We start from the raw sequence: 25,329 nt of genomic DNA, 5'->3' as shown, positions 1-25,329 counted from the left end.
GGAAGCGCCGCGCGCCTTCCCCTCTGTCCCCGGACCTGTTTAAAGCAAGGGGCAGCGGGGAGAAGATTGCTTCTCCCCGTTGCCTGCCCCGCCATCTCCGGGGACAGAGGGGAAGCGCCGCGCGCCTTCCCCTCTGTCCCCGGACCTGTTTAAAGCAAGGGGCAGCGGGGAGAAGATTGCTTCTCCCCGTTGCCTGCCCCGCAATCTCCGGGGACAGAGGGGAAGTGCCGTGCGCCTTCCCCTCTGTCCCCTCTTTTGAAGCAAGGGGCGGAGGGGAGAAGATCGCTTCTCCCCGTTGCCGCCCCTTGGTTCAAAAGGGGTCCGGGGACAGCGGGGAAGACGCGCTGCGCTTCCCCGCTATCCCCGGAGCTTGCGGGGCAAGCTTCGTTTTGCGAAGCAAGCCCATAAGGAGATGCGTCTTGCGAAGCAGCTAAGAAAACGAAAAACTCCTTCGTCTAGCGAGTTTTTCGTCTTCCGAGGCGTTCGTCTTGCGGGGCACCACTGTACTTTCAACTTGTCATTATTTGGGCACCTCCTCCCCCACAAAAAATGTCTGAACCACCTGACAAAAAGCTTACCAAAGCTTTTATGGTATGTTCCTAGAATCTTAGTACTATTTAGTTGGAAGGGACACATGTGTAAAGGTTGTTGGCATACAACAAGAGACCATGGAGTGTCTCCGGGAGCGAAGTCAAACTGCTGGAGAATCGCAGCACCTGCTGTGGCTGCAGAGACCGGGAACTTGTAACTGCTGGCTCCCGCGTTGTTTTTGCTGCGTTAGCGGCACCTAAGTGACCTCCCTGGACGCAAGCCTGGGCAGTGTGTCTGCAAATCTTGGACTGCCCAGACGACAAGACCTCCCCTCCCCGCCTTGGTCTCATCACCACCTGGCAAATAGAAGGGGAAGAAATGGAGGCAGTGAGAGATTTTACTTTCTTGGGCTCCATGATCACTGCAGATGGTGACAGCAGTCATGAAATTAAAAGATGCCTGCTTCTTGGGAGAAAAGCAATGACAAACCTAGGCAGCATCTTAAAAGGCAGAGACATCACCTTGCCAACAAAGGCCCGTATAGTTAAAGCTATGTTTTTCCCAGTAGTGATGTATGGAAGTGAGAGCTGGACCATAAAGAAGTCTGATCGCTGAAGAACTGATGCTTTTGAATTCTGGTGCTGGAGGAGACTCTTGAGAGTCCCATGGACTGCAAGAAGATCAAACCTCTCCATTCTGAAGGAAATCAGCCCTGAGTGCTCACTGGAAGGACAGATCCTGAAGCTGAGGCTCCAAGACTTTGGCCACCTCATGAGAAGAGAAGACTCCCTGGAAAAGACCCTGATGTTGGGAAAGATGGAGGGCACAAGGAGAAGGGGACAACAGAGGACGAGATGGTTGGACAGTGTTCTCGAAGGTACCAGCATGAGTTTGACCAAACTGCGGGAGGCAGTGGAAGACAGGAGTGCCTGGCGTGCTCTGGTCCAGGGGGGCATGAAGAGGCGGACACGACTAAACAACTAAACAACAACAACAACAGCAACTCAGGTGCAGGAGTTGCAGGAAGGAGGCCTATGAGATACCATCCAATTATCTTAGAGACTCCATTCTGGATTTGTGGAGCATATACTCCTTTGCCTTTTCTTCTCCCAAAGATGTCCTTCCTGCAAGGCAGCGGGTACAGACTTTTCCTTGGAATTTACTCCTGAAGTCTTCCTCACGAATGAGTAGAGCCTCAAGGAAGGTAGAGGAGGTTTAGGATCAGAGTTTTCCTGTTCCTGATGAAGAGAACACAGCAGAGGTTATATTTTCTGGGAATCCTTTGGAAAAACAATCTCTCAAAGGACCTGTTGATGGCATTTTACCGTTGTACTGTGGAGAGTGTATTAACTTATGTTCTCTGTGTGTGGTTTGGGAGCTGCACGGTCAGGGAAAAACAATGCTGTCCAGGGTTGTAAAGACTGCGGGGAGAATAATTGGGTGCACTCTTCCCACCTTGGATCAAATCTATGCTTCCAGGTGCCATAAGAAAACTGCAGAGATAGTGCAGGATAGTGCGCACCCCGGAAATGATCTCTTTCAGCTTCTGCCTTCTGGAAGGTAAAAAGGTAAAGGTAAAGGGACCCCTGACCATTAGGTCCAGTCGTGGCCGACTCTGGGGTTGCAACACTCATCTTGCTTTATTGGCCGAGGGAGCCAGCGTACAGCTTCCGGGTCATGTGGCCAGCATGACTAAGCCGCTTCTGGCAAAACCAGAGCAGCGCACGGAAACGCTGTTTACCTTCCCGCCAGAGTAGCACCTGTTTATCTATTTGCACTTTTGACGTGCTTTCGACCTGCTAGGATGGGAGGAGCAGGGACCAAGCAACAGGAGCTCACCCCGTTGCGGCGACTCGAACCGCCAACCTTCTGATCGGCAAGTCCTAGGCTCTGTGGTTTAACCGACAGCACCACCCGCGACTAGGACTAGCTGCCCGGGAAACAGTTTCTATCCAAATGCGGTTTTGGTTTTAAACGCAGTGTAAGATAGTCTCTATGTGAGTATATTGTATTCAATTATGGGGTATCAGAGTTTTTAGGGGCTAACCAGGCTGGGATAGCAGGCTTTATGGTTTTTTAATGTCTGGTGTAGATTTTTCAATTTCGTTGTTCTGTATGGGACAATGGCAATAAAGATTATCGTATCATTCCTAGATGGGCCACCTTCCCAGGCTGAAGAGCCCCATCTGCTCCTACACATGTAAAAGGCGGTTCATAAATCTATAAACGATGAACAGAATTGTTTTGCCCAATAAGCAGGGAACTTTCTCAGCCGTCGTAACTGATGGGATCCAATCGCCAAATGAGCATTCACCACTAGGGGGCCTGATAGCTCTGCGTGCTGTTCGCCAACCCAAATAGCGCATTCTCAACCAACATTCCCATATTGAGCCCAAAATAGATCTACTCCTCAAACGTGTTACATTCCAAATTTTCCTGTTGAATAACAGTGATTGTTGTTGTTGTTTTTTTACTGGTGAGGCTTCTGCTAATCCTTTCGCTTATGCACTGTTTTTAAACCAAACTGGGTGCAAGTTTTATATCGCTGGGAAAAGTGACTTGGATTCTTGCAACAGAACAAGCAAGCCTCTGTGTTTTTTTTTTTAAAAAAACAAAAACTAATGTTAAAGTGTGCAGAAACAGAGAGAGCAGATTATTCATCCTGATATGGTGGCAGGGATATTTTTAAGGAGTGTTTAAAGAGAGCGGTATAGCCAACCAAGGAGGATGGCAGACTCCCTTTCACCAAAGGTTTTCTAAACAGAGGTTGAATTGCCGTCTGTCAGGGATTCTTCACTTGTGATTCCTGCCTTCCAGGGGGTTAGACTAGATGATCCTTGAAGGACCCTTTCCTATCCCACAATTCTATGTTTCATTCATTCTGATATAGTTGTGGGAAGGCTGGAGGATGCTACGTCAAAAGCCAGCGTTAACCCACACTTTCCAGTGAGTTTTCTTTCCTCCTTGCAAGAAGCCCAGTCTTTCATAGAATCAGGGAGCGGTAGAGTTACAGGGGGACCCTGAGGGTCATCTATTCCAACCCCATGCAATGCAACTAAATCAGGGTGGTTGCACCAGTCCTCCGGATCAACTATAGCTGTGTGATCTGAATTTGCCAGGATTAGATGGAATCCCATCTGAAAATAGTGACTGTGTTGAAGTGCACAGCTGACTTGACAAAGTGCAAGGATTTCTGGTGTATTGAGCTGTGCTTTGAAAGTGCTTTCAGGTTAAAGAGTTTTGTTTCTATTCAAAGAATGGGAGTTTGGACTGCATATGAACGGGTGGTTCAGCTTCCACCCATTCCTGAAAAGGATAAGTGTACCAATGTAGCCAGGACAGGTGAATCCTAGCCATCTCAGTCTGCTACAGCAACAACAGTAACCTTTCTGACATCCATCCATGTCATTGTGTGAATTATGTGGTTGTGTGAATCACTGCAAAAGATGCAGGGGACAGGTGTGCGTAAAGTTTGCATGGGCTAATTTATATGCACGGATGCAAATTTAGAAGCCATTTGCAATGGAAACAGAAGAAACATCTCACCATAGCAGGCTTGTATGCCTGCTTAGTCTGCTGTCCAGATGTTAACAGCTGACTTTGAGGCCCTCCCTGCCACCCGGCCACCCTAGTGTTATTAGACCACTTCCAAGCATTCCCAGGTCAAGTTCCACTCGTGTTGCAGGGTCATGGCCAGGTTTCAAGGGCTCCTGACTTTTCCTCCTGCAGTTGCTGCTGCCCATTTCCTTGTCCTGTCCCTCAAGGTCAAGACAGCACCCAGAGGGAGAGAGCAGAGGGTTGCCAATGCTCACTCACAAAGTGGGGCCAAACGATGGCAAGTGAGCAGTCCATGAGGGCAAGGAGGAGGAGAGCAGGCTCAGACGAGGCCCTGGTGTTTGGCAGTGGGTCTCCTGTTGGGGATCTGGGCCTTGGAAGATGCCCGACTTTGCCATCCCCTGATGCTGGCCTTGTTTGTTTGATAACATTTATACACTGCTTGATTGTAAAAATAAATAAATCCTCAGAGCAGTTGACAGAAAAAGGTAAAACATAAAAGTTATCAGTAGGAAAAGTTAGCAATAACTTAAAACTTTTGAAAAGTGAAGATAACAATAGACTAAAAACAGATTAAAATGCATCGACTTTCTAAGCATCTGAGTAGGCATGTTTTTAGCAGGTGCTGAAAGGAGCACATTTGTACCTTGGCTCCCGAACACCTTGAGAGTCGAACGTTCCAGCTCCCAAATGATTGAAAACTGGAAGTGAGTGTTCTGGTTTTCAAACTTTTTTTGGAAGCTGAACGTCCGGCGCAGCTTCCGCTATTGTTTCCGACACACCTGCGCAATCAGAAACCCATCAGAAGCCTTGGTTTCTGAACGTTTCAGAAGTCGAATGGACTTCCGGAATGGATTCTGTTCGACTTCCAAGGTACAACTGTACAGAGAAGGCCTCTGCTTGATATCAATAGGCAGGGAGTTCCTACGTAGGGATGATGATGATGATGATGATTTAATTTTTACCCCACCCATCTGACTGGGTTGCCCGAGCCACAATGGACAGCTTCCAACATATATAGAAACATGGTTGTTGTTTAGTCATGTCTCATTCTTCGTGACCCCCTGGACCAGAGCACGCCAGGCACTCCTGTCTTCCACTGCCTCCCGCAGTTTGGTCAGACTCATGCTGGTAGCTTCAAGAACACTGTCCCACCATCTCGTCCTCTGTCGTCCCCTTCTCCTGGTGTCCTCCATCTTTCCCAACACCAGGGTCTTTTCCAGGGAGTCTTCTCTTCTCATGAGATGGCCAAAGTCTTGGAGCCTCAGCTTCAGGATCTGTCCTTCCAGTGAGCACTCAGGGCTGATTTCCTTAAGAATGGAGAGGTTTGATCTTCTTGCAGTCCATGGGACTCTCCAGAGTCTCCTCCAGCACCAGAATTCAAAAGCATCAATTCTTCGGCAATCAGGCTTCTTTACATAATAAAACATTAAAAAACCTTCCCTGTACAGGGCTGCCTTCCGATGTCTTCTAAAGGTTGTATAGTTAGTTATCTCCTTGGCTCGGGGGTCACATAGCTCCTTACCCTCCCATGAAAATAGGGATGTCCTAAGGAAAAGTGGGACATTCCGGGATCATATCAGTAACTGGGACAGCTTCTGTAAATCAAGGACTGTCCCTGCAAAATAGGGACACTTGGAGGGTCTGCAAAAGTTCTTATAAATGTGGAACAGGTATGATGTGGCACTTGTAACAGTGCCAGTTCTGCCAAAAGAAAAAGTGGGTTGGGGTAAGGCGACCTCGTAGGTAAACTGGTCCCAAGTTGCTAAGAGCTTTATATACTGAGTGTAACACCTTGAACTTGGTGCAGGAGCAAATCAGAAACCGGTGCGCATCTCTGAGCACAGGTGCTATATCACTCTGGTCAGTCACCCTCCTATAGGTGTCTCTTCAATGCTGGGCCACTGCAATGAGGTCTTAAGTAGAAGATGAAGAAGAGGGGGAATTTGATTTGATACCCCACTTTATCACTATCCGAAGGAGTCTCAAAGCGGCTAACATTCTCCTTTCCCTTCCTCCCCCACAACAAACACTCTGTGAGATGAGTGAGGCTGAGAGACTTCAGAGAAGTGTGACTAGCCCAAGGTCACCCAGCAGCTGCATGTGGAGGAGCAGGGAAGCAAACCCAGTTCACCAGATTACGAGTCTACCGCTCTTAACCACTACACCACGCTGGCTCTCGTCCCCATGATGCAGTGCGACTGCGAGCCAAGCAGCCCGGCCTTTAATTGAAAAAAGCCACTGGCTGTACCAAAGAAGCAGCAGCCCACACAACAAAACTGGTTGGGCAGGTAGATGGGTTTCCCACGGAAAGACACCACTAGGGATTGGGAGTAGCACAGAATTTGTCCTGGAAGGGTTTTTTGTGGGGGGTTTTTTTTTGCAAATTTCCCTAGCAACTACAATAGGATGGAAAGGATGATGGCCATGTTGTATTATCCGTTGACCTGTGCACTTCCTGGCTTAGTCCTGGGTGGACAAAGGTGTCTTTGGGATAATGGAACAACAGAGAATCGTTTAAGCCTGTGGCCGGGCCAAAGAGGAGTCTGCCCAGCATTCCTCCCGGTCCTGGAGAAGCCCAGTGGAAAACCTGAGTCCCCGGCCACGTTTCACCTTGTTTTCCCGTTTCAGCAGGAGCCTTGCCCACCCCCTGACGGCAGCTTTCCTGCCCTCTCCCAGGGTTACTGGCATTGGGTAAAGGAGCAGATAATCTCTGGCTTGCAGTGTCTCTCTCTCTCTCTCTCTCGGCTCCATTTTCCTTGCATTGTACACCTCCAAGCCATCGAGGAAATCTTTCGGGCCTTTCTGCAGCCGAGTGGTCACTGGGGGGGAAACCCAGCCCCCTTCCCCCCATTGTCAGAGTCCTGGCTGTATCCTCACTCTAAAAATAGGCCTTTTTATCAAGTGATTGTTCTGACACCTCAACTTGAAGCCTTTGACGTGGGTCTCGGCCAGAAGGGCAGGTGGGGTCCGATGGAGAAAGGCCCGTTGGGAACGACCTCTTAAAAATAATAAAAATTAGTCAATACTGAGAATTCTTCCCATACACTTCATGCTCCCGAGCCTGGGAGAAGCTGAAACACATTCCTGTATCCCCCCAAAAAGGTCCTTATAAGCACCTCAATTGGACAGGAGTGGGGAGAGATTTCTTGTTGCTGGCTTTCGTTAGGCAGTTGGATGTGCAAAATATCCTTGCCAATATCCTGCAAATTGCTTAGAGATCTACCTGTACCACTTTTTGCAGTTGGATGTGCAAAATATCCTTGCCAATATCCTGCAAATTGCTTAGAGATCTACCTGTACCACTTTCTGCCCCCCCCCCCCCGTTGCAATTGGGTGTGCAAAACTCTTGCCAATATTCTGCAAATTGCCTAGAGTTCTACCAGTAAATCCCAGTCCAGTACCACTTTCTGCCCACCCTTCCCTTACAATGCTGAACTTTCAGTAATGCAGCCACCATCAACAAGAACTTCTAGCATTTTATTGTATTTTTTTAACTCTAAAAATACTCTTTATTATACACCAATCTACACAAAGCTTAAGCAGAACAATACATACAATACCTACATACATACCCGACATAGACACACCATGACTATTAGACTTCCAGCTATTCTCATTGTGCTGTTTTATAATTTGTTAATCTGTACGCATTTAATTTTTATTATTCTGCTTTCCTATTTTTTATCTAAACAAGTTTTGCTATACATTTTCTCTGTTTTCAAGATTCATTCTGAATCTGTCAGGAGATTTACATTGTCCGTGTAATTTTTTAGGTATTCTTTAAATATTATCCATTCCCTATACTTTTTGTATTGCATTCCCTCTTATTCCCCCTGTCAATTTTGCAAGGTGTAAACATTCAATCATTTTCGCTAACCAGTCTGTTTTTGTGGGAATATTGTTACTTTTCCCGTTCTTGGCTATTAAAATCCTCGCCGCTATGGTTGCATACATGAATAGAGGTCTGAAGGTTTTCTTAATTTCCATGGACATGATACCAAGCAGAAAGGTTTCATGTTTTTTTGTAAAAGAGAATTTGAACATTGTTTTGAGTTTGTTATAAATAAGAAGTTAAGGGAATTTTGGGACATTATTTATAAAGAACTTCTAGCGTTTTTCATTTGACAGCCACCCAGCGATACATGTGTGTTCGGTGACCATCCACTGTGAACCTGATGGATTGCTAAAAGTCAGAGGGTGGGATGGGTGGGAGATTGAGTGCTTGACGTTTCTCCAACAGGAGTTAATAACTGCCTTCCTTAATGATTCGGAATCTCTCTCCAGCCTTTGGAATGCAACACCCTTCGGAGTTTGCGGGGAAGGACAGGGGCACATCTGGAGAGAATTTTGGCGGTTAAAATTTGGACATAGAGGGAGCAGAGTGGTATGAATTTCAGCTATACTGGAGTCATGCTGGGGAACCATGAAGGTTTAAGTTGTTGGTCTCAAAACCTGATGCAGAACAAGCAGTTTTGCTGTCTATCTATTGATTTTGCTCATATATAAACTCAAGTTTGTAGTGCTTCCTCTAGGGCTTCCCACAGCTCGGTACAAACTGTTCCTTGCAGCTCTCTGCCGTTAGAACAAATGGGTCTGCCATCATAATCTCTCTCTCTAGCCCTGCCCAACCCACAGTCAACCTACCCAGCCTGAACATCTGGGGAAAGCTATAAATCAATGGGTTGTTGGCACTTATCTGTCTTGAGAGACAATGGAGTGTGCCTCCGGGGTGATGTCAAATGGCTGCACTAGCAGCCCCAAAGTGACCTCCCGGGTGGAATCTACACACTTATAAAAAACGCTGTGAAAATGCTTTTTTTAAAAAAAGTTTTGAAAAATACGTTGAATTTGGCATAGCTCACTGTCACCATCTAGTGTCATATTTGTATATTGCACTTTGCAACACATTTAAATCATTTTATTAGCATCTGTGTAGCTGAGACCCCGGGTGAAAGAGGAGAGCACAAAATACGGTTTGAAGCTCAACATCAAAAAAACCGAAGATCATGGCCACTGGTCCCATCATCTCCTGGCAAACAGAAGGGGAAGAAATGGAGGCAGTGAGAGATTTTACTTTCTTGGGCTCCATGATCACTGCAGATGGTGACAGCAGTCACGAAATTAAAAGATGCCTGCTCCTTGGGAGAAAAGCAATGACAAACCTAGACAGCATCTTAAAAGGCAGAGACATCACCTTGCCAACAAAGGCCTGTATAGTTAAAGCTATGGTTTTCCCAGTAGTGATGTATGGAAGTGAGAGCTGGACCATCAAGAAGGCTGATCGCTGAAGAACTGATGCTTTTGAATTCTGGTGCTGGAGGAGACTCATGAGAGTCCCATGGACTGCAAGGAGATCAAACCTCTCCATTCTGAAGGAAATCAGCCCTGAGTGCTCACTGGAAGGACAGATCCTGAAGCTGAGGCTCCAATACTTTGGCCACCTCATGAGAAGAGAAGACTCCCTGGAAAAGACCCTGATGTTGGGAAAGATGGAGGGCACAAGGAGAAGGGGACAACAGAGGACGAGATGGTTGGACAGTGTTCTCGAAGGTACCAGCATGAGTTTGACCAAACCACGGGAGGCAGTGGAAGACAGGAGTGCCTGGTGTGCTCTGGTCCATGGGGTCACGAAGAGTCGGATACGACTAAACGACTAAACAACAACAACAAGCTGAGACCCCGGTGTGTATGGAGGTACCAGGTTGCCTAGATGACAGAACCCTCCTCTTGGCCTCACTGACGTGGTCCAAAGGAAAGTAGAGCAATATGTTTGGCATCAGCTGGGCTACAGAAGTTGCCGGAAGGAGGCGTACGAGGTGCCATCCAACGGTTTTAGGGACTCCACTCCAGATTTGTGTGGGGTTTACTCCTTAGCCTTTTCTTCTTCCAAAGATATCCCACAAGGCAGCAGAGATTTAGGGTCAGAGTTCTCCTTCTCCTAGATGGGCTCCCTTCCCAGGTGAACGAGCCCCATCTGCCCCTCATTTTTCAAAAAGGGAAAAAAAGAAAAGTGCATTAAACATCCCACCCACACAGAAAAGCCATAGATTGTTAAAAGTCAAAAGCCTGATTAAAAAGGAATGTTTCCGCTTGGCACAAAATAACATAAAATACAAAAATGTGCTAGGCAAAATTTGTTTTGCAAAAATGTGTCAACTGGGTAAAATTGCATACAAAAATATATTTATTAGGAGAAAACTGGGTATTTCATTACTTAATCTGTATGGTGTTATGTGTTGGGAGAAATTGATAATTTTTTTAAAAAGAGAAGCTGCTGATAAAGTGCAATGAAGGTTTTAAAAATAAATAAATTGCCAACTAATGTGGAGATGTGGTGGACTGGATTTCAGGCTGGACAACAGGAAACTAAAAGCATCATCATCTTCATCAGTGCTTTTTTATGGGGGGGACGCAGGGGGACGCATACCCCTAAACATTTTACGAATTTAAGTTTGGCCTTACAGAGAGGCAGTATTTCAATATGAGTAGGAATATGAGAGTACAGTCATACCGGCGACCCGGAAGTAACGGAACGGGTTACTTCCAGGTTTCGCCGCTTGCACATGCGCAGATGCTTAAAATGACATCGCACGCATGCGCAGAAGCGACGAATCTCAGCACGCGCAGATGCGGGTTGCGTTCTGCTCAGGGTGCGAACGGGGCTCCGGAATGGATCCTGTTCGCATCCAGAGGTACCACTGTACCCCTAAACATTTTTATTTTTTTTAGAAAAAAGCACTAATAATAGCAATAATAATATCTGTACCCCACCCATTTGGACATACTCGTCCAGCCTGAAAATGCTCAGAAGTGATCTGTGCAAAACAGAAGCAAAAAAATAAAATAAAATGTGAATGCAGGTTCATATTTAATTCCTAAGGGCTCCCCTTTCCGTGGCTGTTTCCCACATGCAGCACGGCACTGACCTGATCCACAAGTCCGGCCACTCAACCTTCCCTGGGCTGGCCAAGCCAGGAAGAGGGGGAAAGAGCACATGGAGGTCCAGCCCTCGGGGTCTTGGGTGGATGCAGAGATGCCACTTCCCCTTGTTTTCTTGCTTCGGCAGAGAGGTAGCGGCTGTTTTTATGGAGCGTTGTCCAGGTGACCTTCAAGCAAAGGCTGAATAGGCCCTGGAGACTTCCCCTGGACAGCTCAGCGAGGAACTGGGCCAAGGAGTGCTCTAATTGTCTCCCTGTTTCCCCCCCCCCCTTCTCCTCTCCCCTTCCTAATTTACTGAGTGCTAAATACAAATATTACAACTTCCCCTCCTTGGGGCTGGTTTACGCAGGCAGCCCCCGGCAGGGCATTGTCCTATTGTTTTCAGAGGGAAGCCAGGGCTGGAAATTAACCTGCTGTTCACCCCAGTCCTGGGTTTCACACCCTGTCCCTGCTGGGGATTGAGAAGCAGGGAGGGGTTGCAAAGGAGGAGAAAGAGAGAAACAGCTCCTTTGGAGACAAACTGATGGAATGGAGCAATGCATGGAACTGCCCTTTAAAGAAACAACAGCAACCAATTTATTCGTGTTCATCTGTTCTCTGTCTATCTGGTTTCACCGTCAAACAAGCCGGACTCTGCAAAAGAATTAGTGGACGCAAGGTATGTTTAGCCTGGAGAAGAGGAAACTGCAAAGGTATACGAGAGCCATCTACAAATATCCAAAGGGGTGCCACATGTGGGCTAGGACCCACGTATCTATGGGACCGCCTCTCCTGGCATGCCCCGCGGAGGACCTTAAGGTCCACAAATGACAACACTTTGGAGGTCCCAGGTCGCAAGGTGGTTAGATTGGTCTCCACTAAGGCCAGGGCCTTTTCAGCACTGGCCCCGACTTGGTGGAATGCTCTGCCACAAGAGACTAGGGCCCTGCGGGACTTGACATCTTTCCGCAGGGCCTGCAAGACAGAACTGTTCCGCCTGGCCTTTGGTTTGGACTCAGTCTGACCCTTATGTTTCCCTCCCCTTCTGGTTTTGATCTATGGGCTACTTTTAAAATGAGGCTGCATTTTAAATTGCATTTTAACCTGTATTTTAAATTGGTTTTCCCTCCCCCATTATGTTTTTACTGTAATTTTACTGGTGTTAGCCACCCTGAGCCCAGCTCTGGCCAGGGAGGGCGGGGTATAAATATTATTATTATTATTATTATTATTATTATTATTATGGAAGATAGGGCAAGCTTCAAATTGCAAGAAGACGATTCCAACTAAACATCAGGAAAAACTTTCTGACAGTAAGAGCTGTTTGACTGTGGAACATTCATGACAGATGTTAACAGATACCTTGGTTCTCAAACTTAATCCGTTCTGGAAGTCTGTTCCAAAACCAAGGCATGCTTTCCCATATAAAGTAATGCAAAATGGATTAATCCGTTCCAGACTTTAAAAACAACCCCTAAAACAGCAATTTAACATGAATTTAACACGAGACCATTGATCCATTAAATGAAAGTAATAATCAATGTACTGTACTGTAAAATAAATAAGACAGTATTGTAGATGGTAAAAATTAAAATTAATTTTTCCCCTTACCTGCACTGATGATAGTCATTGTTTGGATGGGGGGCTTTTATCTATTTCCGCAGTCACACAATCAATCAATCAATCAGTAGCTGAACTGGGTTCCACACAAAAACAAATTAAACAAAAAAGCCTCAAAAGCAAAAATGCAAAATAAATAGCAAAAACAAAAGCACCAAACTTAATCCGTTTGACTTCCAAAACGTTTGAAAACCAAAGGACTGCTTCTGATTGGTGCAGGTGCCCCGGAAACAATAGCCGACAGCCGCATTGGATATTCGGCTTCTGAAAAACGTTCGAAAACCGGAACACTTCTGGATTTTCGGCGTTTGAGAATCAAGGAGATTGGGCATGGTCGGCCAATTGGTGCCAAAGAAGGATAGAACTTTCTTTATGTATGCTACAACAGCAGCAAGAATCCTCATTGCAAAGTACTGGAAGACACAGGATCTACCCACTCTGGAAGAATGGCAGATGAAGGTGATGGATTATATGGGATTGGCAGAAATGACTGGCAGAATCCGAGACCAGGGAGAAGAGTCGGCGGAAGAAGATTGGAAGAAATTTAAAGACTATCTACAGAAACATTGCAAAATTAATGAATGTTAGAATGATGTTGGATAGAAATTAAGTGGTTTCCAGCTGTAATGCCTTAAGAGAATATGGGGGGGGGGGAGGTTTAGAATTAGGTTAAAATTTATTGATAAGGATTTGCTGAATTAACAATTTGAATTGGAATACAAAAAAGGGAGGCATGAGGAGGTCTGGGAAATACCGTAAGTTAATGGAAATAAGTAACGGAAATTTTGTGTGTTGTTTAATTACTTTTATTTTTGTCAAAACAAAAAAAATTCCTTCCAGTAGCACCTTAAAGATCAACTAAGTTAGTTCTTGGTATGAGCTTTCGTGTGCATGCACACTTCTTCCGATAACTGAACAGTTATCTGAAGAAGTGTGCATGCACACGAAAGCTCATACCAAGAACTAACTTAGTTGATCTTTAAGGTGCTACTGGAAGGAAATTTTTTTGTTTTGACTATGGCAGACCAACACGGCTACCTATCTGTAACTTTTATTTTTGTATTTCTGTTATTTTTCTTTTCTTTTTTCTTTTTGATTTTTATTGTATTATTATTGAAAACTTTAAATATTCTTGGGGGGGGGAGAGAATCAAGGCGATTGAGTACCAAGGTGTTTGAGAACCAAGGTACCACTGTATAAGCCACAAGATCCAGGAGAACCTACAGATTCAGAGGCAGCACGCCTCTGTGTTTCAGATGCCCTCCAAACATGACCTTGTCAGATGCTGGCATCATCACAGGAACATAGGAAGGGTTTTCCCCCAGCCCGTATGGAGATGGCAGGACATGAACCCAGGACCTTGTGCATTGAAACCAAATGCTCTATCGCTGAGTTACGGCCAAGGGGACTTTGAAATAAAGAGAACGAACCTCTCTCCCAAGAGCGTGCAGAGTAGGTAAAATATTTTCCGCAATTTAAAGAATTCACGTTCCCTACCTGCCGTAAATCCTCGAAGCAGAAAAATTTATAGTTAGCCTTGCGGAGGAGTCTGTTAAGAATTAAAAATGGTCTCCATGAGAAAGAAAGGAAAGGAAAGGAAAGGAAAGGAAAGGAAAGGAAAGGAAAGGAAAGGAAAGGAAAGGAGAGGCTCAGTCCAGACATCACATCAAATCAAATCATCCTTTGTATTAACCATAGTTTAGAACCCAAACCAGGATTTGCGCTTGCAGACATGCACAGGCAAAGAAAGTTTTAAACCAGCCTTTTCCACCCTGCTGCCTTTCAGATGTTTTGTGCTACATCAGCCCCAGCCGACATTGTCGCAAGGGGTGGGTCTGAACCTACACCCGTGTCCAGCACTCACACATATTCCTACACACACTACCAAGAGGTCTAGGACCTTTTGCTGGAGTTTGAAACATGTGTTTCTTATGAATATTCTTCGGTACAGTCAGATGTGCATCCTAAAATTAACTCTGTAGCACTTGGGCCCAGATGCAGGTATGAATGATCAGTCCAGGGACATGATAGTATTTCTGCTTCCACACTATCAGCCCATCCTTAAAAACCCCTATCTGTGCCCAAGTATAGGGCCTTCTCGGTGGTGGCGCCCGCCCTTCCACCAGATGTGGAAAGCCCTTCCACCAGATGTCAAGGAGATAAATAACTATCAGACTTTTAGAAGACATTGAAGGCAGCCCTGTTCAGGGAAGTTTTTAAATATACTCGGAGTCGAGAGTGGATTTCATGCTCTTTATTCAGCTCATAGTGGTGAGGAGGAATGAAAGTCCCCCCCAAAGTATCTGCTTTATATACATTTTTTACACAATGGGCTGCACATGATTAGCTAATTCTGGAATTCTCCTGTAGGCCAATCAGGTTCTGGATTCACTTCCATCTGGAGCTGGATTGGGTGGCTCCTGCAGACCAATCATACTGCTGCATTTTGGATCCTATTCAACTCAATACATAACATTTTTAATGTCTGATGTATTTTAATTTGCCGGAAACCGCCCAGAGTGGCTGGGGGAAGCCAGTCAGATGGATGACATATAAATGAATTATTATTATTATTATTATTATTATTATTATTATTATTATTATTATTATTTTCCAGGGATACTCTCCAGCATCTCAGACAAGGATCTCTCCTAGCCCTACCTGGAGATGTTGAGGATTGAACTTGGGACCTTCTGTATACAGAGCAGATGCTCTACCCACTGAGCTATGGCCCTTCTTCCCCAAAAGCTATGGCCTTCCACTTGTGATGTCTAAGAGAACACCTCCCCCTGTGGTCCCCCTGCTACTCCAGCTGCAAGCAAAAATGACAGAGCAGAACTCTGGCTCCCTTTTTGGCTCGGTAAGAGCTCCAGAAAGCTGCGTCAGGAAAGAGAGGATTCAACACCAAATGACGAATGGGCTCCAGGTCAGGGGAGGCCACTGGCTTCTGCTGCGCTTCTTTCCTCCTTGCAGCAGGTAAATCGAAAGACAGGTCAGTCGCAGGAACAGAGAAGAAAACAGGCCGCATCTACACACGGCAGGAAAAACAATGCAAGCAGATTAAAGTGGGCAAAATTATTATTATTATTATTATTATTATTATTATTATTATTAATACCCCGCCGAAGAATTGATGCTTTTGAATTATGGTGCTGAAGGAGACTCTTGAGAGTCCCATGGACTGCAAGAAGATCAAACCTCTCCATTCTTAAGGAAATCAGCCCTGAGTGCTCACTGGAAGGACAGATCCTGAAGCTGAGGCTCCAATACTTTGACCACCTCATGAGAAGAGAAGACTCCTTGGAAAAGACCCTGATGTTGGGAAAGATGGAGGGCACAAGGAGAAGGGGACGACAGAGGACGAGATGGTGGGACAGTGTTCTCGAAGGTACCAGCATGAGTTTGACCAAACTGCGGGAGGCAGTGGAAGACAGAAGTGCCTGGCGTGCTCTGGTCCAGGGGGTCACGAAGAGGCAGACATGACTAAATGACTAAACAACAACATCCCACCCATCTAGCTGGGCTTCCCCAGCCACTCTGGGTGGCTTCCAACAAAATATTAAAATACAGTAATGCATCAAACATTAAAAGCTTCCCTAAACAGGGCTGCCTTCAGATGTCTTCTAAAAGTCTGGTAGTTGTTGTTGTCTTTGACATCTGGTAGGAGGGTGTTCCACAGGGCGGGTGCCACTACCAAGAAGGCCCTCTGCCTGGTTCCCTGTAACTTGGCTTCTCGCATTGAGGGAACCGCCAGAAGGCCCTCAGCACTGGACCTCAGTGTCCGGGCAGAACATTGGTAGAATCCCAGGTGGGGTCAGGGTGGGTGGGGAGGTAAGAGGTTGGCAAGGGGCACTGGAGGTGTGAATAAGCATCAGACTTTGAAAAGCTGGTCTCACAGACCCAAGTTTATTCATTTTGTTGAATTAAACAAATTAGCTTTAACTGGATTTTTGGATAAATGTGCAATTAATTGTTTGTGGTTTTTGCTGCGCTGTTTTCTTAGCAGGTTGTGCAAACCACTATCTGAATAATGCTTTTAATAGGGTAGGGGGCACTGCAGATGAATTTGTGGAACCAAGGGGGCAGCAGTCCTCAAAAGTTTGGCAACCACTGCTCTAGAGGCGTTGTAAATTGGATGCAACCATTATGGATTTTCCCCCTTTTTTAAATTGAGTATTGCTGTGTTTTTATAATGGGAAGTGTTTCCTTCGCAGCAAAATGGGGAGCAGCTAAAGGTTTGCCTTGGTGGATTCCTGGCAAGAGAGGTCTGGTCCACCCTCATCTCTCTCTCTCTCCAGCTCAACATCTTAGATTGGGGGGGGGGGGAGTTAAATGTTTTCAAGAGCCTGAAATATTTGGGAGGGGAAAAGAGCTATAAAAAGAATTCTGAAAAACACAACTGCAAAAAAAAAAAAAAAAGGAACGGGAGAGAAGAAGCTGAAGACGAAGAACGCAGCTGTGCTCCGGGTTCCAGTTCCCAGGTGATGTCAGGATTGGAGCCCTGCCAACCCCAGCCCCACGGAGACAGTCTTTGTGGGTTCAGCACGGAGTGTTTTTCCTTCCTGAGACTTGGGGACACCTTCCTGTCTCAGAGAACGCAGCCAAGAGTTGTTCCGAGGGTTTCTGAGAGCAGGAAGAGGGAGAGAGATGGAGGGAGAGAGAGAGGGAGGCAGAGAGAAAGGGGAGGCCCTGGCGTCAACACCTGATAGCCTGGGGTCCTGTGATAACCTGGCAGGGTCCTGTGCTGGTGCCCACCCTCTCCTTATTTTTATTTTGGCTCAGCGCTCTGAGCAGCGAAGCCTGGCCCCCTCTCAGCCTAACCTACCTCGCAGGGTTGTTGCTGGGCGGACTTTGGTAACATGGCACCCTGAGCAAGGACAAAATCTTCCCCCCGTCCCTACGTATTTCTCATTTTCGAGTTCCAAGAAAGGAGATTCCGACTAAACATTTGGAGAAGTTTTCCGATAGCAAGAGCTGTTCAGCAGCGGAACAGACTTCCTTGTGAGATGGTGGATTTCTCCTTCCTTAATCATAGAATCATAGAGCTGGAAGAGACCACAAGGGCCATCGAGTCCAAACGCCATCAGAGCACTCCTGACATATGGTTGTCAAGCCTCTGCTTGAAGACCTCCAAAGAAGGAGACTCCACCACACTCCTTGGCAGCAAATTCCACTGTCGAACAGCTCTTACTGTCAGGAAGTTCTTCCTAATGTTTAGGTGGAATCTTTTCTTGTAGTTTGGAGCCATTGCTCCATGTCCGCTTCTCTGGAGCAGCAGAAAACAACCTTTCTCCCTCCTCTATGTGACATCCTTTTATATATTTGAACATGGCTATCATATCACCCCTTAACCTCCTCTTCTCCAGGCTAAACATGCCCAGCTCCCTTAGCCGTTCCTCATAAGGCATCGTTTCCAGGCCTTTGACCATTTTGGTTGCCCTCCTCTGGACACGTTCCAGTTTGTCAGTGTCCTTCTTGAACTGTGGTGCCCAGAACTGGACACAGTACTCCAGGTGAGGTCTGACCAGAGCAGAATACAGTGGCACTATTACTCCCCTTGATCTAGATGCAATACTCCTATTGATGCAGCCCAGAATTGCATTGGCTTTTTTAGCTGCCGCATCACACTGTTGGCTCATGTCGAGTTTGTGGTCAACCAAGACTCCTAGATCCTTGGAGGTTTTCAAGCAGAGGCTGGGTGGCCATCTGTCATGGGTGCTTTAGCTGAAATTCCTGCATTGCAGGGGGTTGGACTAGATGACCCCTGGGTCCCTTCTAAGATTCTGTGATTCACAACAATTCCTTTTGGTAGAGTTGCTAGTTGTTGTGGGGATTAACTGAGGAGGGGGCGAACACACTGGAGAAAAAGGTGAAATATAAATGCGATGAATAAATAGGCAGAGGGAGAGAAAGTGGCAGACACTTTCTTTCTTTTTTAATGTATTTTTATTAAAGATTTTATTGATTTACAAAGGTATGTGCAATGTCTCTCTCTCATATATTTTTTCCATGTACAGTGGTACCTCAGGTTAAGTACTTATTCGTTCCGGAGGTCCGTTCTTAACCTGAAACTGTTCTTAACCTGAAGCAGCACTTTAGCTAATGGGGCCTCCCGCTGCCACCGCGCCACCGGAGCACGATTTCTGTTCTCATCCTGAAGCAAAGTTCTTAACCCAAGGTACTATTTCTGGGTTAACGGAGTCTGTAACCTGAAGCGTATGTAACCCGAGGTACCACTGTAACACACTTTTTTAAAACAAACTTTCTTTTGAACACATCTGTGATTTCATAGCATCCTCGATCCGGAACAACAGAAACTCCTGTGATTGATGGGTTTTGTGCTACACTGGAATTATTGCATGATGTGTTTTGGTCCTGAAAAGCAACTCACACCAAAAGGCAAAGTGAGCAATTTGTCCCTCCAAGGACTGGAAGTGAACGGAGTCCTTTTGAGCCTCTGCCTCCGGTCTGCCTCTCTGACCTCCACCATCTTTGGAGAACGAGGGTCTCTTAAACGGCCAATCCTGTAGCCCAGAGATGGGCACTTCTCCTTGCTGAGTACAATTGTTTAATCCACACTGAAATGGAGAATGCCTGTGTATATTGCTGAAAGTCAGAAACCCTTGATGCAAATTGCCCAGATAGATCTCAAACTACCTTGGGCCTAACTCACCGTGATTTAAAATGAAAGCAGAGAACATTTTTTAATTGAGCTGTTTTGGGAGACAAGTAACTGTCTGAAAAGTTGATAGATTTAGATTAGATATACAGTGGTACCTCAGGTTAAGTACTTAATTCGTTCCGGAGGTCCGTACTTAACCTGAAACTGTTCTTAACCTGAAGCACCACTTTAACAAATGGGGCCTCCTGCTGCCGCCACGCCGCCAGAGCACAATTTCTGTTCTCATCCTGAAGCAAAGTTCTTAACCTGAAGCACTATTTTTGGGTTAGCGGAGTCTCTAACGTGAAGCGTATGTAACATGAGGTACCACTGTATAAAGATTATCTTCAAAGGTCCAGGAAATTATACCCAAGGCCCTCCTTTTTTGGTCCCAAAATTGAAATGAGTGAAAATCCCCTGCATTCCTAGTGCAAACTCCCTGCAGTAAGAAAGCTAACCCATCGTGCACAACCTGCTCAGGCCAGTCTTTTGCCTGCTGCTCTAGTTTTCCATTTGCAGGGAAGTGCTTAGGTGACGTGTTTGTGTGTGCAATTTCAGGAGGCAGACAGTGATTCCAGCAGGAAAACCCGAGCCTTTGATGGCAGCAGAGAAGAAAAAGAAGGTTGCTTTTGCCCAGGTGCGATTCTGTCCCACGTGCATTTTTTATTTTCTCTGGGCTGAATTTAACCCAAGGCTGTTTTGTTAGGGTGATCCCAAGCTCCAGGGTTATGAGAAATAAAATCCAGAAATGTCCAGAGCATTGCATCCTTTATATTCTGGAATCGGCGCACAGCTGCCTCCCTGCGTGCTCCACAAAACTTCCTTTTGCTCCTTGCGTCCAGCCCACCCCAAACCACGCTGACTCACAAGCTGTGTGGGAGAAGAACGAGCAACGCCATCCCTGCTGTTCCCCACAGAGAACCAGGAGGAATTCCCTCCTCCTCCCCCCCCCACCCAGCCCCACGCTCTGGAGCCCAGCACCCTTGGTCTTGAAGGTTCTCTTCCAGTTCCCTGCCTCCCCCCCCCCCCACAACTCCCCCTCTGGGTTTTGATTTATGGTCCTTGATTGCTCTGTGCAGCTGTGAGCGAAAGTCCCAGGTGGGGCCAGGGTGGGAGGGGAGCAGTTTGTTCTCACTGTGTCTAATTCATCCCAGACCCCAATAAACAGCCGTGAGAGTCTTAAAAAAACACCGCATTCCGGCCACTGGGCTTTACTGGGGAGACTGGGAATGGCCGCTGCGTTCCGTAAATAAATATCCCCAGCCCTTTTAAAAGCAGGGCTTGTTTTTCTTTGGGAGAACAGAGGCAATGGGAATATAAGATGCTGCTTTTTTTCCCTAAGGGGTTGGCTGCTACTGACTTCAGCCTGGAGACAGGAACTTCTCCCCAAGGCTGCATGCAAAAGTACTGGGAACTTTAAAAATCCGTTTCGCTTCATGCAAGACATAGTTAAACTATGGAACTCACAGCCACTGACCTAGACGGCTTTACAAGATGATCAGATAAATTAATAAGGCTGCTAGCCACAACGACTATGCTGTGCTTCCGTAGTTGGAGACAAAAATGCTTCTGAATTTCGGGAAACTGAAGGCGTGGAGGGCCCTTGTCCTGTTTGCCGGCTGCCAGGACCTAATAATAATAATAATAATAATAATAATAATAATAATAATAATAATTATTATTTATATCCCGCCCTCCCCAGCCGATGCCAGGCTGAGAGCGGCTAACAGTAAAAGTAACACAATTAACATAAAATCACAATCTATTAATTGAAATACATTCTAAAATCAATTCATTCTAAAATCAATTCAGAATCAAATTAATGGCAACCATTGGGGAGGGTTCTGTGAGGATTACCAAAGGAGGAGGTCAGACTGTGCCTTGGCCAAAGGCCTGGTGGAACAGCTCTGTCTTGCAGGCCCTGTGGAAAGATGTCAAGTCCCGCAGGGCCCTAGTCTCTTGTGAAAGAGCGTTCCACCAGATCGGGGCCACGGCTGAAAAAGCCCTGGCTCTGGTCAAGGCCAGCCTAACCTCCCTGTGGCCCGGGATCTCCAAGATGTTTTTATTTGCAGACAGTAAAGTCCTCCATGGGACATACCAGGAGAGGCGGTCCTGTAGGTACGAGGGTCCTAGGCCGTATAGGGCTTTAAAGGTTAAAACCAGCACCTTAAACCTGACCCCGTACTCCACTGGGAGCCAGTGCAGCTGGTATAGCACCGGGTGAATGTGGTCCCACGGCAAGGACCCAGTAAGGAGTCTCGCTGCATCATTCTGCACCCGCTGGAGTTTCTTGGTCAGTCTCAAGGATTGACATGGCTCCCAGTAGGTTTCCGGCACGATTCAAAGTGCTGACCTTTAAAGCCCTATACTGCCTCAGTCCAGTATACCTGAAGGAGCGTCTCCACCCCCATCATTCAGCCTGGACACTGAGGTCCAGCTCCGAGGGCCTTCTGGAGGTTCCCTCCCTACAAGAAGTGCGGTTGCAGAGAAACAGGCAGAGGACCTTCTTGGTAGTGACGCCCTCCCATCAGAAGTCAAGGAAATAAACAACTATCTGATTTTAAGAAGACGTCTGAAGGCAGCCCTGCTTAGGGAAGTTTTTAATGTTTGATGTCTAACTTTAATTGAAGTGCCGAAGTTGCAACCCAACCTGCAGGTTGCAAATGCTGCAGGTTGCGAACATGCATCCCACATGGATCACGTTCGCAACCCGAGCATCAACTGTAAATGAATTATTATTATTAGTTTCCCAACAGAGGGATCTGGTTGGCCACTGTGAGAAGAGGATACTGGACTAGATGGGCGATTGGCCTGATCCAGCAGAAACTCTTCTTATTATCCTTACATTCGTTTTGAGTAGACACGGATACATTCAGAGCTGTAAGGGAGAAAAATCAGAGATCCAGCTTGACCAGCAATTGTTTCTTTTGGACCACGCTCAGATTCACACCCTCCTTCTTCCAGGACAAATTTGCTTTGGCAGCTTTTTTGTTCCTCGGGACAACATATTGACCAAAGATGCTATCGGGGAACAAACACGCTGCAGGGCAGGAGACAGTGTGTCCCCCCCCCCCTCTCCAACTTCCAGATGGTAGGATGTTCCATTCTTGCTGAGTGAGGATGGGAAAGGAGACCCTGAGACCTTGGAGACAAGCTGCCAGCCAGAGCAGGCTAGTTGGGAGAGCTGTCATCCTCGCGCTGTTGAGGAAGAGATGGGCTGCAGTCCATCTGCAGAGTCCCAGCTCCTCTGTCCCTGCAGGAGATAATACAGTGGATGCTTGGGTTGCGAACGTGATCCTTGCGGGATGCATGTTTGCAACCCGCAGCGTTCGCAACCCGTAGCAGCACGTCTGTGCACATGCGGGTTGTGATTTGGTGCTTCTGTGCATGTGCAAAGCGCAATTTAGCACTTCTGCACATGTGCGACTGCCAAAACCCAGAAGTAACCCGTTCTGGTACTTCCCAGTTTCGGCAGTCTGTAACACGAAAACAACGCAACCTGAAGCATATGTAACCTGAGGTATGACTGTACCGGACTGGGAAAATAGATAGTCACTTTCCTATGTTCCTGCATGGTGCAATGCAGGGGAGATTGCCACTGAAGGCGGCCAAGACACTTTAGATCAGGAGTAGCCAACACAATGCCCTCTGGACGTTCTTCTGCATTTCCCATCGTCCCAGACAATTGGGCATGTTGGCTGGACAGCACCATGTTGGCTGCCCCTCCTTTAGTTGATCAGAAAGGGGGTAGAGTCTCCTTCATTGGAGGATCAGCGGTCTGGAGGGTGGCAACACAAGAACGGGGCCTTTTTTGCAGTGGCTCCCTGTTTGTGGAATGCTCTGTCCAGGGAGGTTCGGCTGGCACCTTCATTATACAGCTTTGAAATGCAAAAAGAATGTTTCTCTTCAATCAAGACTTTCTTGAGCTGATTAACATCCAATACCCTTTAAAATGTGTTGTGGGAGGGAGGATTATTGGTTTGTCATGTATTTTGTGTTTTTTGTCTTGCATTTTCATAGTGTGAACTGCCTTGAGGTCAACAGATGAAGAGCAGCATACACATTTTAACAAGCAAGCAAAGAAACAAAAATAAGCTGAATATCCTTTAATTGGCTGGCAGCCCTAAAAGAAGCCCGAGAGAGTCCATGCAAGAAAAAAAGGAACTTTAACTTGAGCAAAACCTCATCATGATTCACAGCAAAGCAAATCCATCAGCTGGTTAACCCCATCCTGACCAGCAACTGTAGCTCGGGGGTCCCTGAGCACAGCAAGAACCTGGAGCAGCCTGTCTTCTCATGTGCTTTCTCTGACTTTTGTGGGCGCAGCAGTGCTGGTGGGGCAGCACCCCCTCCCTTTGGCCACACCTGGGGTTCCTGCCAGTCCCTGACCCTCCGAAGCTGGCTCTGCTGAGCACCTCCAAGGAGCTTTCTTGACCCTTGTGATAAAGACCTATTTAAGAGGCTGGGAAGGGAAGGTCTTTAAGCTGGGCAACGAAGGCTCCGGTCTATAAAAGGGAATCGTGCAGGCCTATTAGGAAATGAATCCCAAGCTTCCTGTCTCCACAGCTGGGCTGGACAGCCTCTGAGTCATCCAGGGCCATAGAGTCAACCTCAACACCCTTCACCTTTCCCAGACCAGATAAATCAGACATGCTCCTTCCCATGTTGCGAGTTTCCAGTGATGTCCCCCACTGCAAGCTATTGTACCCTAATCCAGGGGACACGGTGTGCAAATTTGGCTGAGTTCTCGGTGCGACCTGTCAACATAAGGATCAGCTGCTGCAAAGGTTCACTGCTGTGAGTTTTATTTTAAAAATCAGGATGACTTCCACCGTAATAGAATTTCATCAGACCTAAAGGACTACTCCGGGACGCGGGTGGCGCTGTGGGTTAAACCACTGTGTGACTTGGGCTTGCCAATTGAAAGGTCGGCAGTTCAAATCCCCGTGACGGAGTGAGCTCCCATTGTTCGGTCCCAGCTCCTGCCAACCTAGCAGTTTGAAAGCACATCAAAGTGCAAGTAGATAAATAGGTACCACTCTGGCGGGAAGGTAAACGGCGTTTCCGTGTGCTCTGGTTTCTGCCATGGTGTTGTGCCAGAAGCGGCTTAGTCATGTTGACCACATGACCCGGAAAAACTGTGGACAAATGTCGGCTCCCTCGGCCTTTAAAGTGAGATGAACGCCGCAACCCCAGAGTTGTTTGCGACTGGACCTAATGGTCAGGGGTCCCTTTACCTTTAAAGGACTACTTAAAAGCCCTATATCAATGGTATTTAACACCTTATAATGTGAAGTTAATATGCAAGTTAAAAGATAAAGGTAAAGGGACCCCTGACCATTAGGTCCAGTCATGACCGACTCTGGGGTTGTGGCGCTCATCTCGCTTTACTCGCCGAGGGAGCCGGCATACAGCTTCCGAGTTATGTGGCAAGCATGACTAAGCCGCTTCTGGCGAACCAGAGCAGCGTATGGAAACGCCGTTTACCTTCCCGCCGGAGCGGTTCCTATTTATCTACTTGCACTTTGAGGTGCTTTTCAAACTGCTAGGTAGGCAGGAGCAGGGACTGAACAATGGGAACTCACCCTGCCGCAGGGATTCGAACCGCTGACCTTCTGATCAGCAAGCCCTAAGCTCCGTGGTTTAGACCACAGCGCCACCCGCGTCCCTTTAATATGCAAGTTAGGCTTGGATAAATGTTGGAGATGTGGATCAAATAGCTCAGTTCGTAAGCCTGAGGCTCGAATCACGTGGAAATTCAGAGTCTCAGTCTGTAGAGCAATAGACTCTCAATCTCCGATTCGTGGGTTTGAGCCCCACGTTGGGCAAAAGATTTCTGCATTGGAGGGAGTTGAGCTAGATGACCGCCATAGTCCTGTAGGCCTGTAGTTCTACGATTTCACACACACACCCCTTTTGGAATTGTTCTCAGCTAGAAACATTACGGAAATCTGTTCCCTGATAACGCCCAGCCTTACGCTGCTTCCAGCTTGCTGCAGCTTCAGTTCATTCTGCTCTTTAGTTTTGCTTTATTTTATTGA

General features: G+C 46.7%; 1 protein-coding gene across 1 annotated transcript in view; it reads right to left on the bottom strand.

Moving 5' to 3' along the window:
- Window positions 1-9,457: 9,457 nt before the first annotated feature.
- ANGPT4 (angiopoietin 4) overlaps window positions 9,458-25,329 on the bottom strand; it is a 313,202-nt gene continuing 297,330 nt past the window's right edge. The window contains exon 10 of the transcript XR_014565652.1: window positions 9,458-9,760. The gene's annotated coding sequence lies outside the window, so the exon portion shown is untranslated. The remainder of the gene's footprint in view (window positions 9,761-25,329) is intronic.

Source organism: Podarcis gaigeae (assembly GCF_964106915.1).
Source record: "Podarcis gaigeae genome assembly, chromosome: 6".
Lineage (NCBI taxonomy): Eukaryota > Metazoa > Chordata > Lepidosauria > Squamata > Lacertidae > Podarcis > Podarcis gaigeae.
The sequence above is the reverse complement of the archived record's forward strand: the minus strand, read 5'-3'. Positions and strand labels throughout refer to the sequence as shown.